The sequence below is a fragment of the Heterocephalus glaber genome, unplaced genomic scaffold (assembly GCF_053883595.1).
Source record: "Heterocephalus glaber isolate CG9 unplaced genomic scaffold, H.glaber_assembly_v1.0 deba00001444, whole genome shotgun sequence".
NCBI lineage: Eukaryota > Metazoa > Chordata > Mammalia > Rodentia > Bathyergidae > Heterocephalus > Heterocephalus glaber.
This window is the reverse complement of record NW_028258297.1, coordinates 29,964,259-29,978,903: the sequence shown is the minus strand read 5'-3', so window position 1 is coordinate 29,978,903 and position 14,645 is coordinate 29,964,259. Positions and strand designations below refer to the sequence as shown.

Here is a 14,645-nt window from a genome sequence, read left to right as displayed (position 1 = left end):
CTCTGTCACAAGACACAGGTGTGGCACTGGCAGTTACAACGCAGAGGGCTGATGCTATGACAGCCACGGCCAGGATATCACAGAAGCACATTGGAAGAGCACCTAACGTTTATAGATTTTTGGAAAAATGAATGCAGGCAAATCTATGTGTGAGTCCTGTGTGAACTTGTGCACGTGTGTGTGTGTGTTGGGTAGTCTGGATATGCCCCAGAACAGTAATCGCTTGTTCCATGATCCATCCATCCATCCATCCATCCGTCATCTAATGTGTGCTTACTGCGTTAGGCACTTCTCAGGATTGCTCCATATCCCAATCTCATTATGACACACAGCAACTTCATGAGATAGGAATTGCTGGTCTTATCTTATACACAAGGAAATTAAAATCCAAGAAGTGCAGTTACTTGACAGAGTTACACAGGTATACTAGTACATAACTGAGCTGAGCTTTTAATCCAAACCTGCATAATTCCACTTCCATGGTTTTTATCTAGTTTGCATTCCTCGTACTGTGTTCTACAGCAAAACGGATTTTCCAGATACTATTAGCTGCACCATACACATAATCTCTTTAGGAAATTTAGCACTCCGATTCAGATTAAAGGACCTTTGCAGTCCTATAGTATTCTCAGTTTAATCCAGCACTTAAGAGATTGATTTAATTATGGAATTTCTTTGGTAGAAATGATCCATTTCCATGGCAATTTGAGAAAAGTTCCTTAGCCCTCTTACATGATCTAGGAACAGAACACCTAGGGCTTCCGTCCCTCAGAAAAGTGTTTTTACTTTTGTGTTTTTCAGTCAGTAAAGAACTACTTGGCCTTAAGCCTGACCACCCAGCCCACTCGTCTCAGTGATGCTCCTCCCGTCCTCCCCAGGTTGCAGCTCCCCCGGGCCACAGAGGCACAGGGGTTAGCAACCCTGTGCAAAGTCACAGGCTGGGTGCACACATTACGCTGGGAGAGCTGGTCTCTGCCCTCTGCAGGCTCCACACACGCAGACCTTCTTGTCCTCTCTAGTTTCTGAGTCTTAAACTATGAGTGGCCCAGGGCGAGCAGCCACAGCCAGCTATGGCGGCTTCAGGCCACCCACCTCCTACTGTGCTTCTGGGCCATCAGATCAGTCCCCTTCCTTTGGTTCTTTCCTTTTCTTTTGAAACAGAGTCTCACTGTGTTACCCGGGCTGATCTTACATTCCTGGACTCGTGCGATCTTCCTGCGCTGGCTCACGAGTACGCTGCCTATCAACGCACCCAGCTAAAGGCTGAGCTCTCTAATGGTCTCTGTCCCCACTTCTGCATCAGGGAGGATGCCCCTCTGTTCGCACTTCTTTATTCTCTCCCTCTCATAACTCTCCTCCTGCAAAGACACAGGCTGGCAGAGCCCACGCAGATACGTGCCCAGAACATCTTTATCTGCTGCCACCGAAAGGAAACTGGCCCCAGCCACTCCCCCTCTGCAGCCAGCAGCCCGGGGCAACACAGTGGTGTGTTCTCCTGAGGAACTCTCCACGGTCACTTGCTGCCCGCCCCATATCCCATCCGCAGCATCTCGCACTCCGGCCTGACTCACCGCATTGCTGGGGAGTGACGGCCAGGGAATCTGCAGCCTCAGCTGCCCCGACCAGGGCCACTCTCTGCACCACAGAGCACACAGCCACCTCCCTGTGTCCCCAGCGGGGGATTTTTTTCCAAAGATCTCAAATTCAACTGAAACGCTCATCCCCCAGCAGTGGCAGGCACAGGGTAGGTCCTTGCTTGCTGAACAAATGGCACAGCTGTAGCTAAGAACTCACCCTCTCCTCTGTCTCGTCGGCAGGCGCCCACCTCTGGGCCCGGGCAGAGGGCAGCCAGGGCTCCCTGGGATGCCACACAAGCTGGACTGGAATAATGGTTGTAGTTTGACCATCTTGATACCAAACAGAACAGGAAGATTGGGGCTCAGCAGAAGAAGGGACGTTTATCCTCCAAATGGGAAGGCAACTTGGATGGAAGCTGCCAGGGTAACAATGCCCTGTGCAAAGGAGGAGACCGTTTCCTTTCTTCCCTCCTCCTTCACCACGCAGTCAATATACCTCTGATACAGCCCGGAGGGAAAAGGACAAACAGAGGGAGGAAAGAGAGCCTCACATTCCACCTCTCCACGGGGCCCTGATGGCTGTCTTCTCCCTTCACCCCTTCTTGAGTGTAGGGAAAGAAATAACGCCAGGTCCCAGGGCTGCCTTAGAGTCAGGGATTCACATTCCTCTGGTTTGTGACAGGGAAGCACTTTATCTTTTTTTTTTTTTTTTTTTGAGGGAAGCAGTACTGGGGATCGAACTCAAGGGCATTCTACATTGCCAGTTTTTTAGTGGAAAAGGTGGATTGATTGATTGACTGATTGATTTTTGAGGCAGAGCCTCACTAAGCTGTCCAGGTGGGACTCAAACTTGCAATCCTGGCTCAGCCTCCCAAGTGCTGGAAGGACAGGTGTGTGCCGGCTGTGAAAGTGCGCTTGGATGACGGGCTAACCTGAGCTCTGCCATCTGTTTGCTGCTATGATTTGGACATGGTGTAAGTGTGCTCCCCAGGGGTTCAGGTCTAGGAATTCCAGCCCCATTGTGAGGGATCTATGATGGCTAGCAGTGGGGCCTTGCAAGGTGACCAGAGTTAGATAAGGCCGTCAAGTAGAGCCCTCATGCCCGGATACTGGCAGCTTTAGAAGAGGGAGAGAAGACCTGAACCCAATGCCCCTGTCTCACCATACTAACTGCCTCAGAGCCCTGCCAGCAAGGCCATCCTTCCATGAGCTCTTGAACCTCCAGAACTCACACACACACACAGGCTAATAAACTTGCTACATGACTTCCAAGAGCCAGAAGGAAAAAACTTGTTTAACTCTCCATTAACAGACTTGACCTTGAAAAAGTAAAATGACTTTCAGGACCGTGCTTTCTTTCCCGTGGTCTCTAAAAACAATACTCATCTGCTTTCAAGCAAAGACTGCTCCGTGATCAGGTGGTGAAGAGTGGACCTCAGCCCCAGAGAGCCCTGGCCTCTGCCTTAGCCCTTGGGAAGGGGTCTCCAGGCGGTAGGTCTCCCACCAAGGAGCCTGGCAGGGGGTTTATGATAAGGGTTCTGAGCCAAACTATGTCATTTCTACCCTCAGAAGGGCAGAGACTAGAGCCCAAGCCTCCAGGGCGTATGAGACCAACCCCCAACAAAATCTCTGCACACCCAGGCATGGCTGAGCCCCCACCTGACTGTCCTGTCGCACACTGATGCTGGAAAGTGACCCTGCCCCGACTCCACAGGGCCTGGATGCAGGAAGCCTACATCTGGTACTTTCTTGGACTCTACCTTAGGTGTTTCTTTCTTCACTGGTTTCAACCTGTACCCCTTCCCTGTAATAAACCATAGATGTGACGCTAACACCTTTCAGTGAGCTCTGCGAATCCATTTAGCTAAATACCAGGACTCCAGAACTTGGAATTGGTGTCAGAAGTGAGAGAGGTCTTGGGTGGACCAGGCCAGGAAACTTTAAAGTTTAGCTAATTCTTCATCCTTGGCCTAAAGTTTTAGTGTTTTGTACTAACAGACTGATAGGTGACACTTCCTCCACTGGTGTAGCCATTCTTAATCTACATATCTTCTTAAATGGACCTAATGAGGTCTCTCAGTTTATTAGAAGATTATAGATGTCCTTAAACCTGGCAGTCAGGTTTTGAATTGTGTAAATACAAGCACAAGATGCCACACTGTCCAAGTAGTTGTTCTGGGGAATAACAGAGACAGCAGCTAGGAGCTGAGCAACCCTCCTCCACATGCCTTCCTTCAGCACTTGGTTCCCACTGTCAACAGTCACTCATCACTTTCCATACTGCTGGTCACTCATGTGTCCCACTGCAGAGGAGATAGGGGCCTCCCTCAGAGCAGCAATCGGGGCTACATACCCCTGCTTTCTGGCACTCAAGAAATAAAGGAATGCACTAAGTGACTGATGAACTGAAATGGATTTGCTGTTCCTTCTCAGACATAAACCGCTGTGTCCATGAATGTGTGGCCATCACAGCCCCATGAACATGGTTCTTTAAGCTGTGAGCCCACCTAAACTTTTATAAATCTCTATTCCTCCATAAGAAGATATCCAAAAGGAAAACTCAACACAGATACAAAACTACATAGTGTCAAGAATACACACATGGAATTGGGAGACCCAGGTTCAGTGATAGCCCCATGCTACTCAGTGGCCGCCTCATCTTAGACAAATCCCTTGAGCTGAGACGAGGTCTTCTCATCTGCAGACAAGGAGAATAGAGTGGCCCTGTTCACTCCAAAGATGTGCCGGGAGGTGGTATAGTAAAGCTCACGCTATTATGAGTTCAGATTCCACCAAAATTTTCTAAACATGTCCTGCAGGCACTGTACAGGAGAGTTCCACACCACTGTTTCATTCCATGGCCTTCAACATATTTTGGTGTTGGAGGGTAAGAATGAAGAGGGCCCACGTGTGGGAGTATAGATGACACAAGATTGGCCATGTCTCCATAATTACTGAAGCTCGGTGAGTTCAGTACAATACTTTCCTTATTTTGTGCATGTTTCAATCCTTCACAATAAAACGTGTATTTAAAACAATCATTGTAGCAGCTATGTAAGGTGAGTCTTACAGGCCCCACCCTTACCTATGGGGAACCGAGACTCGGCTACAGAAACCTGCAGCTCGCACAGGACCTTAGAGATGGGGTCAGGTAGGACGCAGACCTCCCACCTCCAGCTAATCTCCCTCCCCTTGCAGGCCCCCAACCCCAGGAAAATGGCTATCACCCACCCACTCACAGCCACGCTTGCCCTCAGCAAGAGGACCTTCAAGGTCTGCATTTGTGTCCACATGCAATGGATCACTGCAAGAAAATATAAGGAATATGAGGAAGAACCTTCACCACCTCCACTCCCTGTGCCAGGGATCCCTTTCTATCCCTTGCATTTAAAAAAAAAAAATTCAAAGAACATGAGGGTTCTTCAAAGCGCCATCATCACGTGAAACTTCTCCTGAGTCCCCAAGGGCACTGGGCAGGCAGTGCTGGAGGATGTGAAAGTATCGAAAACATATACAGCTGCCCTCAAGTGACTTCCTCAGTAATAATTTACTAGCAAACTTTACATAGAGAAGGCACTCAAAAAGAATTGTTCAATACTGGAGAGAGAAGGGTTTGTACCCTCTGCTTCAAAGGAAGTGGTGGGGGGTACATGGAGCTGAGAAAACAGGGATCCCTGTTTCTCCAAGGGCACGCTAGGGACATGCCCATCTGCAGCCCTGGGGGTTATTGCAGCTTGTGTGTGTTTGGAAGTTCAACCACAAGATGTATACAACTTTCCCCAAATAGCCCCTTGAAAGGAAAAATAACAGCAATGCCAGTGACACCAACAATACTCAAAAGCCTGGAGATATATTCAACAATTTTCTTTATTATTACCATATTTTGCCAGAGCCCATGTCTTGGAAACCTCTTTGGAAAGTCACCAAATAGATTGATTTCTCATCCTATGTGTTAACTTTTTCTTGAGGTCTTGCAGCAACACATTGGTTAGCCCAAACAGAACACGCCAGGGACCCTGGAAAACATTGCCTAGACTCCTCTCCAAACCCAGAAAGTGCCACTGGGGCCAGGGCCATGGCATGCCACATCTACCCTCATCCCTGTGCAAGGCGCGCTGAGGGGCTCATCTCTAAAGGTTTTGTCCACGTTCCCCCTTTCTGTTCCGTCCTGATCTCTAAGCCAATTAACTCTTCTAACCATGCCTGGACCCCCACCACACCAAATTCCCACAGCATTTCCAGGTTTTTCCGGAGTCAAGAGCCAACCAGCAGAGCAAAAGCTAAACCCAAAACTATGCCCTCTAATCCAAGGACATGTAAAAATATACCAACTTTAAGGCACTGGGAAAAGAGGCAAAGCAATTATGGTCCATTTAGAGGCACGCTGTACCCGGGGGTGGGGGGTTGGACTCTGCTCATGCTGCCAGCAGGTAGGGGTTGGGTCAATGGTGACAGAGGCATCATGATATTCTGCAATCTGAGCCCTTCTGAATGTTCTGGATTGGAAAAGAACCATGTTAATAAATGCTTCCTCGGGCTCCTTATCTTTCAAGTCAAGCTGGGGCTCAGTGTGATTTATCCCTGGAGGTCAGCTCTGTGCTTTAATGGAGTCAGCTCATCTATATAAGGCAGGGGGTAAGGGGGAGGTGTGTACAAGTGTGTGTCCTTTACACACGCACATACACACACACACACACACACACAGAAATGTTTTCAGGGGTAAGAAAGTACAGAGTACAGAAGTCACCCAAAATACTGAAAATCTCTGCCCAATGATCTGGCACTGAGGAATGTTACCCACCTTGGGCAAGAGTCCAGCCGTGAACAATTTAAGAGAGAGTGTGTGTTGGGTCTGGGTTTTGGCTATTGTGAGTGGGGCTGCAAGAAACATGGAGATGTAAGCAGAGGAGTGGACAAAGAAAGTACAGAATATTTACTCAATAGACTACTTCTCAGCCATCAAAGAAAGAATGAAATCCTGTCATTTGCAGCACCATGGACGGAACTGGAGAACATTACGTGGACTGAAACAAGCCAGACAGAAAGACAAACACCACATACCCCCATTCATGTTCGAAAAACAGTAAGTCAGCCTTACAGAAGTGTGGAATGGAATGCTGAACACTGGAAATGGGGAAAGGCAAGTAGGAAGAAAGACATAAAAAATTAAGAGGGACTTTTAGGGACTGGGAAAGGTGCTGCGTTGGAGTAAGGAGAGTCCTGGGTAGAGAAGAGTATGTAGATATTACTATTGCACAATGAATGCATGCACGGAAATAGCACATCAAACCCCATTAATTTGTACAATTAAAATGTGTTCTAAAAATAAAAATAAAGAAGAGAATTTTAGAGCACTTTGTAAGAGAAATCACAGTCTGAAAGAGCCAACACTAGTATATGAGAACATGGGGGTTTTTTTGTTTGGAGGTTCCACATACTATGTCTGAATTTCAGGAAGCCTTTTCCATAAATTTAGTTTTTAAATAGGTAATGTATTCCTATGGTTAAAAAAATAGTGAATTCACGGTGAGGAATCCTCCTCCCACCTATGCCCCATCTGCTCAGTTCTCACTCTCCTCTCTCTTCCCCAGGTAGCCACTATTATTAATTTCTTCAATAAGCTTACAGAATGTCTTCATGAATGTGGAAGCAAATGTGTGTGCATGTTTATTCTTATTTCCTTCATTTTTACACAGAACAGAGCAGGCTATGCACCCGGGTTGGCAAAGCTTTTGCCAAGGGCTTGCATTACCCTTGCACACAAGGTGGAGAAATGGGAACTGGAGGTCGCTGACAGGAAAAGGTGAGTTTGGTGCTCAGCTGGAAATGGAATCTTGTCTGGCTGGCTTTTGTCCCGAGTCCTGTGCGCTGCATGGCCTCGTCGCCTGGATGTGCGCATCGCTCTCACATGAGGACTCAGGAAGCACTGGCAGGCTTCGGGGAATGGTTTGTCCCCTTGAGTAGCTTTCAGTCTCCACTGGCAGCCTTGCACACACCACTCATTTGCTTAGCAAATGCTTTCCTCTTAGATCACACAAAGGTAAGCTTTGAGTCCTTCGCTCTTTCGATGAATAACGAGCCTTCTGACACAAAGGCCCTTGCCTGGTGCTTGGCTCATAAATAAATACCAGCTGACTCTGAATGATCACTAAATTCCAGTTTAATGGCACTTGGATGAAAGAGATTTACCCTAAAGAGGCAGAGAACTGGCACACTGCAGAGGCGGCCTGGCGATCATTTACTTTGGAGGCGTGAGCCTTTCTAAGCCAGTGGTTACTTCCTGCTCTCCTGCCAGCTTTCCTTGTACTCAGTATTTAGCTTGGAGACCACAAGGGTTTGAATGATTACCTGCTGCCAAGGCCCACTGATAAGGCTGAGCAAGAAGAGCCAGGTAAGGTTGGGTCAAGTGACAGCAAGGTTTGAGAAGGAAGGAGTAGGCCTATGCCACCCACTCCTGCTTCTCCTGGGACAGCCTCCTTCCTCCTGCACTCCCGAGGTGCAGTGTCCTTATCAACGGTGCTCCTCTGGTCTGCGCTGGGATAAGGGTCCTGGGGAACCATGCTCAAAGCTGCTCCAGTCAAATGCAAAAGAAGGTGATTCCCCTGGAGCAAAACTATTTCCCTAAATTCAAAATATGAGGCCTTCCCTGGGGATTTTGTTGTTGTGTATGTTGAATATTCCTATTCTCATCTCTACTGATATAGATTATTCTAAATTTGCAGTAGTTAATGGGCAGAGTAAAGAAGAGTAGAGCCAACTTGCTTGAGATGGTAATTTTCTAAATTAATATGCAAGGTATACATCTTTCCCTGGGCACCTAAGATCCTGATTCAAGTCCCTAAACTGTAAACCGGGCTTTCATCCTAATCTTTCCTTAGGGAGCAAACACAGTCCTTACCTCCATATAAACACGTCAGCCCTGTCCACATACAACCCTGGGAAATCTTCCCAACCAGCCAGAGTTGATACAACTTAACAGCTTCTGGCAGGCAGCATTGTCTCCAACACCGAAAGTGGCTGGCCCCAGGCTCCCTCCCAGGTCACAGCCTTCTGTTGGCACTGGGGCCACCTCTTCCTAGACGATGACCTCCTTTGGAAAAGTGTGAGGCTCTAGTAGGATATGGAGCATCCCTAACTGCCAGCCACACCCATTACACTTCAGGTAAGCCACCTTTGAGTGCTGGATTTGAATTCTGACTCTGCCACTTGATTCTGGGTCATTGTTTCAATTCTCTATGCCTCAGTTTCTTTGTATGTAAATCCCTGTCTCTTCAGAGGAAAGTTATGAGGCGTAAATTAAATTATCTTTGCAAAATGCTTAGCAGAGTCTCTAGTAGGTTATTAGTGCTGGATAAATATAGTAATTCCCTGACTTATGAATGAGTTCCATGCTGGGAGAATTGTTCTTTAAGTCAGATTCGTTCCTAAGTCAAGCATGAGTCCTATACAGTATACCTGTGAAAGTTTGCAACTCGAATGTTCGTAAGTCAGCAACTTATTGTATTATGTGTCTTATCATCACTGTCATGGCTCTTTGGAACCCATAACCTGTGACGTGGGAGATAATACTTGAAAGTGGAGGGATGGATGGTTGAGTTGCCCAAGTCCACTTTGCAGTCTTACCAGAATGTGAGCTCCATGAGAGCAACGGGTTCACTGTTGTATCTATCATGTTCCCCATACCCGAAGTTCCCCCAATGAATATTAACTGAATAAATGGATGGATGGACGAGTGGATGGATGGATGGATGATAAATGGATAGATGGATGGATGGGTCAATGGATGGATCAATGGATAGATGAATCGACAGATGGATGGATCAATGGATGGATGGAGTTGAGAGTTTGGAATCAAACCCCACAGATGTGTGACTCCATGACCAGATATTACATTCTTCCTGCTATCTTCATATATAGAGAGTCAGCTCTCCATATTGCATGGATTCTGTATCCATAGATCTAACCAATCATGATTCAAAAATATTTTTTAAAAATGCATCTGTATTAAACATGTACAGACTTTTCTCTTGCTGCTATTCCCCAAGCAATATATAGTATAAAAATGATTTACGAAAAAAAAAAAAAAGATTTACGTACCATTTACATTGTAGTGGGTATTATAAGTAATCTAGGGGTGATTTAAAGTATTCAGGAAGACGTGTGTAGGTTATACACAATTACTGTGCCATTTATAGAAAAGACTTGAACATCTGCAGGTTTTGGTATCAGCAGGAAGTTCTGGTTCCAGTCACAGTTCATCATACCTATCTTTGCTCATTGTGATTTCATAACTTGCAAAGTATCTGCCACATGGTATAGCAATTTATTAGGCTTTAAATTCTCTTAAGGGTAGGGACAACTTCTTAGCTAGTGGAATTCTTTTTTTTTTTGGTACTAGGGATTGAACTCAGGACCTTGCGCTTGCAAGGCAGGCACCAGAACCATTGAGCTAAATCCCCGGCCTGCCAGTGGAATTCTTTGTCTTAGTCTAAGCTCAAATCAAGCATGGAGTGATATCTACTGGGTGACTGGCTTCTTCTGCAGGAAGGGACATGAGTCATCACCTTCTCCAGGCCCCCATATCCACAAACCTCAGAAAGTAGTCTGAACTTTATTCTTGATACTCTTCAAGAAGGATCCACACTTCCCCTTGAACCTCGGTGAGTAGATTTGCCCTAAGTGTGGGCTGTAGAAATAACTCTGTCCTGGGAGTCAGTAGATTATTTTCCAAGACCCAACCCTGTCTTACTTGTGTTAAGAACTTCCCCGTTCTGGGACTCAATTTTCCCATCTGTAAAATAAAGACCCTCCACATTCTCATCTGCCTTAGCCATTTGTACGGCTCATATGTATGCCCATTTCCAGGGCCTTGGAGAGCAGCACATTTCTACTTGAAAATGAGCAACTTCTCTAAGGCTGGAAGGTTGTCCATGCCCCACTTCAGGGTCCTCCTCTCCTTGATTATCACACTCATTCTCCCCAGACCGCTCCTGACCAGGAGCTGCGTCTACATCCCCCAGGACGGCACCTCTGTGGGCTGCTTTGTTCCCCATCCTCATTTGGGTCTCTGCTCCTCACCAGAGATGAAACACAAAGATCTTTCTGGTCATAGGATCAACAGAGGACCAGAAGGAAGCAAGGTTGTTAGCAAGGGTCAATGTGATCTCTGCTGGATGACAAGGTCATCACTGAGCATCTAGGTACCGTAGGAAAAAAGAATATGCTTTAGAAAGGCATCAAGCTGTGGAAAAAAGAGCTGGTGGACATATGGAGGGAGTGGAAAAGAACACTCAGTCATGGCTTAGCTAGGAGACAGTGTGTGGACCATCATCTGGTGCTGACTGGTGAACACATGAGGGCTCTGCTCTGGTTCTAGAAGCATCACGCCAACCAATCAGACTGAACATGGCTCTCTGTTTACTATAATTCTTGGGTGAAAACTCAGGTCACAAGCTGTACAGCACATCCCATTTTATTTGCACCCACAGACACACAAATGCACCAAAGTTCAGAAGAAACCATACCAAATTGTTAGCAGTGATCCAACTAGGAATGATTGTTCTTTGCTTTTTTCCCCCTAAAAAACTTGTCTGTTGCTTCAAGTTTTTCTTCACTGAAGGGTTCTTTTTAATAAGAAAAAAATGTAGTAAGTTGTTCTTAAATGTCCTTCATCATAAGACTTTGCAAACAGAAATACTAAAAATAAAAGATTTTCCCTTAAAATTTTTCTACAAAGATGATATCAAATACAAGGGAAACGTATAGCAGTAGGCACAGAGGAAGGGATGGAGGCTCCTCAGGGTCGAGGGGGGTGCAGGAGGAGGAAAAGGCTCCCTGGGACATCAGGAGACAGCGGGATGGTGCTGCAAAAGGCCCTGGTACCGGATGGGAAGGAGATGGCAGCACAGAGGACAAAGAAGAGACAAAAGAGAACTGCAGGGGTCAAGCCACTCACTGTTTCAGATGACAAGCAAAGGAACACCATCCTGCCCCGGGAGTCTGGGCCAGAGATAAAGAGGTGTCCTGACGCGCACGCCCACGGCTCTGGGAAAGAAGCAAACTCAGAGCTCTCCTCTCTCCACGAGTCTTCCTCACTCCCTTTAGCAAGACGCAGGTTTGCAGAAAGGAGCGGGTGTTTCAGTTTTGCCAGGGACCCTGGTTAAGTGTCCCCAAGTGAGCTGAGGGACTCCACACTGTTCCCTCATCTGAGGAGTGGAGGTCGTGAGAATCCTGCACACCAGGCCCGGCCACACCGGCCTGGCCGGACGCTCCTCTCACCAAGAGGGACAGGGCTTGGGGCACACAAAGGCAAAGAGCACCAGGGAGCATTCACGCCTTTCCGAGGCTCCTGAAAAGAAAGCAGCTGTCTCTTGTCCCAGCTCACCTCCCAGGAATCACAGCAAATGTTTAGAAAAGGTGCGTTATGGGGGTCACGCCCATGCTTATCTTTGAGGAGTATTTCTATTGATGAATTATTAATTTTAATTTGTATGAGTTTTATTATATTAAACAATGTGTACTAAACAGGAAAATAAAATATTAAACTTTTAATATGTAATGAGTGTGTAGAATAAGCAACAACATTTTCACTATCAAATGTTTACCTGCTTACAGGATCTAAAATGTAACAGCAGAAATAAATTCGTACATGAACTACAATGAAAATACAAATAAAACTACCACAGAAATAATCTTGGCTTCAATTATCACACCTAAGGCAGTCTTCACACATGACATCAGCATGTTCCACACACAAATATCGCTCACACTGATAGCACGTGCGTCTTGTTTTCCAGGCTCCTTTGGTAGGACATGCTTGACATCTTGCTGGTCCTCCTGTTTTCTTAGGAGGTTCTTGTAATATTTCTTACCAGTCTGCTCCAGAATTCTTTTGAGAAGTTCTTTGGGCAGATACATATTGTTTTCCCTCTGTTGTAATCGATCAGTTATCAATTCCACTCCAATCCTCTAAGAAAATTTCTCCATATCTTGAGCTTGATATTTTCTTTGTTAACTATGAAACTATGCCTGACATGTTTAGGATTGAGTAAAAGACAACCAATGGCCAATACCTTATGTTTCAAGTGTCACGATAGTTGCTGCATTTATTCATTGACAACATCTACTCTGTCTTTTGTTTTGTTGTAAAATGTGACCATTTTGGGCTTCATTTGTGTTGAGGATTCACTATCAATCTTTTTTTATTTGTTTTGCAATAGTCTTACTATGTAGTCCAGATTAGCCTTAAACTCACTATGTAGCACAGGCTGACCTTGAACTCACAGGATCCTCCTGCTTCAGCCTCCTGAGTACTGGGATTACAGGCATGCCCCACCTTCACTATCATTCTTATCATCATGGTGTAATGTTGACAGGATCAAAACTACTTTGTTTTTCTTCCCCATATAGGAGGACAATTTTATATCTTTCTGAAATCCAAAGATTGCACTATACATTTCTCTACAGTGAACTTGCAATATTTTTTCAGAAATCTCAGCTTTGCTCTTGGGAAGAGCTCCTGTGCTGGTCCACTGGTGTTCTTTTAGCAAATGTAACATCAGTGGGTAACTAGTGAACCACTTATTGAATGTGACATTTGGGTTACTTTTTGAAATAGGTGCAACAAGTCTGTTCACAAAGCCATATAGTTTATTATGGCACAAAGAAAGACCTGGTGGCTGAGTTCTAGGATAAATTTCTAAATTCAAGGTGTAAAGTGTCTTCATATCTACCAGTGCATGTATTTTTATACCATATTTGGAAGGTTTGCTTGGCATATATTGCCGGAAGCTTCAACAACAGTGAAGTGATGCAAGTTGTTCATCAATTGTCATTTATTCAAACAGTGTATAAATTGCTTGACAGTTCAAAACAAAGCTTTCAACAATGAGAGAATAGAAGCCAAATTGTCAGATTGTTTTCTTTCTTGGTGGGTCTTTTTGTGGTCAAAATGTAGGCAATTTTGAAGGAAACCAAATCTCTTGAGTGTCATTATTGTTCTAACAATCGCAATGCCACATCTGTCGCTTTTCTAAAAATTCTTTAGATTCTGATGATTAGAATGATAAAGTCCTGCTATGAAAGCTTTTAGTTCAGATACTGAGGTGTCATGATAAATATATTTTTGATTATATTTTTGAGTATTATTGATGCATATAGAATGTTTTACTTGTATTTCGTTATTAGTGTATTTCAAGACATCTTGTAGCATATTGTTCATCACAAATGATTTCCAATATTGAATCACGGTGCTGGCATTCCATCCGATAGGTTTCACCCCTGGCAAGAGACGAATAACATTTTCTGACCTAGTTCTAACATTGGATCATTCAGGTATACATGACCATTTTGTAGCATTTAGACTAGGCAAATATTTATTTACATTACTGTTTTCTTCCTCCTCTGAATCAAGGTCTTCATTCTGTACTTCTCTCTCTGTCATATGTCTGTCATATCTGTCATATAGTGCTACTTTTTTGGCTTACATGATCCATGTAATGACTCACTTTCAACCTTCTCCCAAAGTTGTAAAAGCAGATTTTTATGTGACTTTGTACTGAATAGATACAGCTAATTCTACAAGGAAAGTCAAAAGAAAACATTTATTAATAAAAACATTATGAATACACAAAAATGTGATATGGTGTGTAACATGGGTAAAGCTCACCCATTTCCACTTTGACACAGGTGTATACTTCCTGCTGTGTGTTATATCAAGTGGGTGAACATGAAGATTGCTTCCTGGACTCCCCCAGCACAGCTACTGAGATGCACAGGCAGCTGCCATCATGCTGAAGTACACATTTTCATCAGAAGAGTATGGTACGGGTGTCTGCGGCCCTGTATGAGGAACTGGGCGTTTAATGAGCAGAGCAGGATGGCAGCAATAACTTAGATGGCTCCTGTGCCTGAAGCCCAAGAGTCATGCAGAGGAGTGAGCAGGGTAGCAAGTGGAGCAGCCAACGACAGAGGACATTCTTAGCATGCACAAGGTCCTGGGTTCCAGTCCCAGCCCCCAAAAGGAAAGTGAAAATGAAAAAAGAACAGGAAAAGAAAGTAGAGCACTGG

General features: G+C 45.2%; 1 protein-coding gene across 5 annotated transcripts in view; it reads right to left on the bottom strand.

The window, feature by feature from the left end:
• The window catches only part of Ano2 (anoctamin 2), a 326,914-nt gene that overhangs the window by 88,683 nt on the left and 223,586 nt on the right, over nucleotides 1-14,645 (bottom strand). The gene's annotated exons all lie outside the window — the stretch shown is intronic.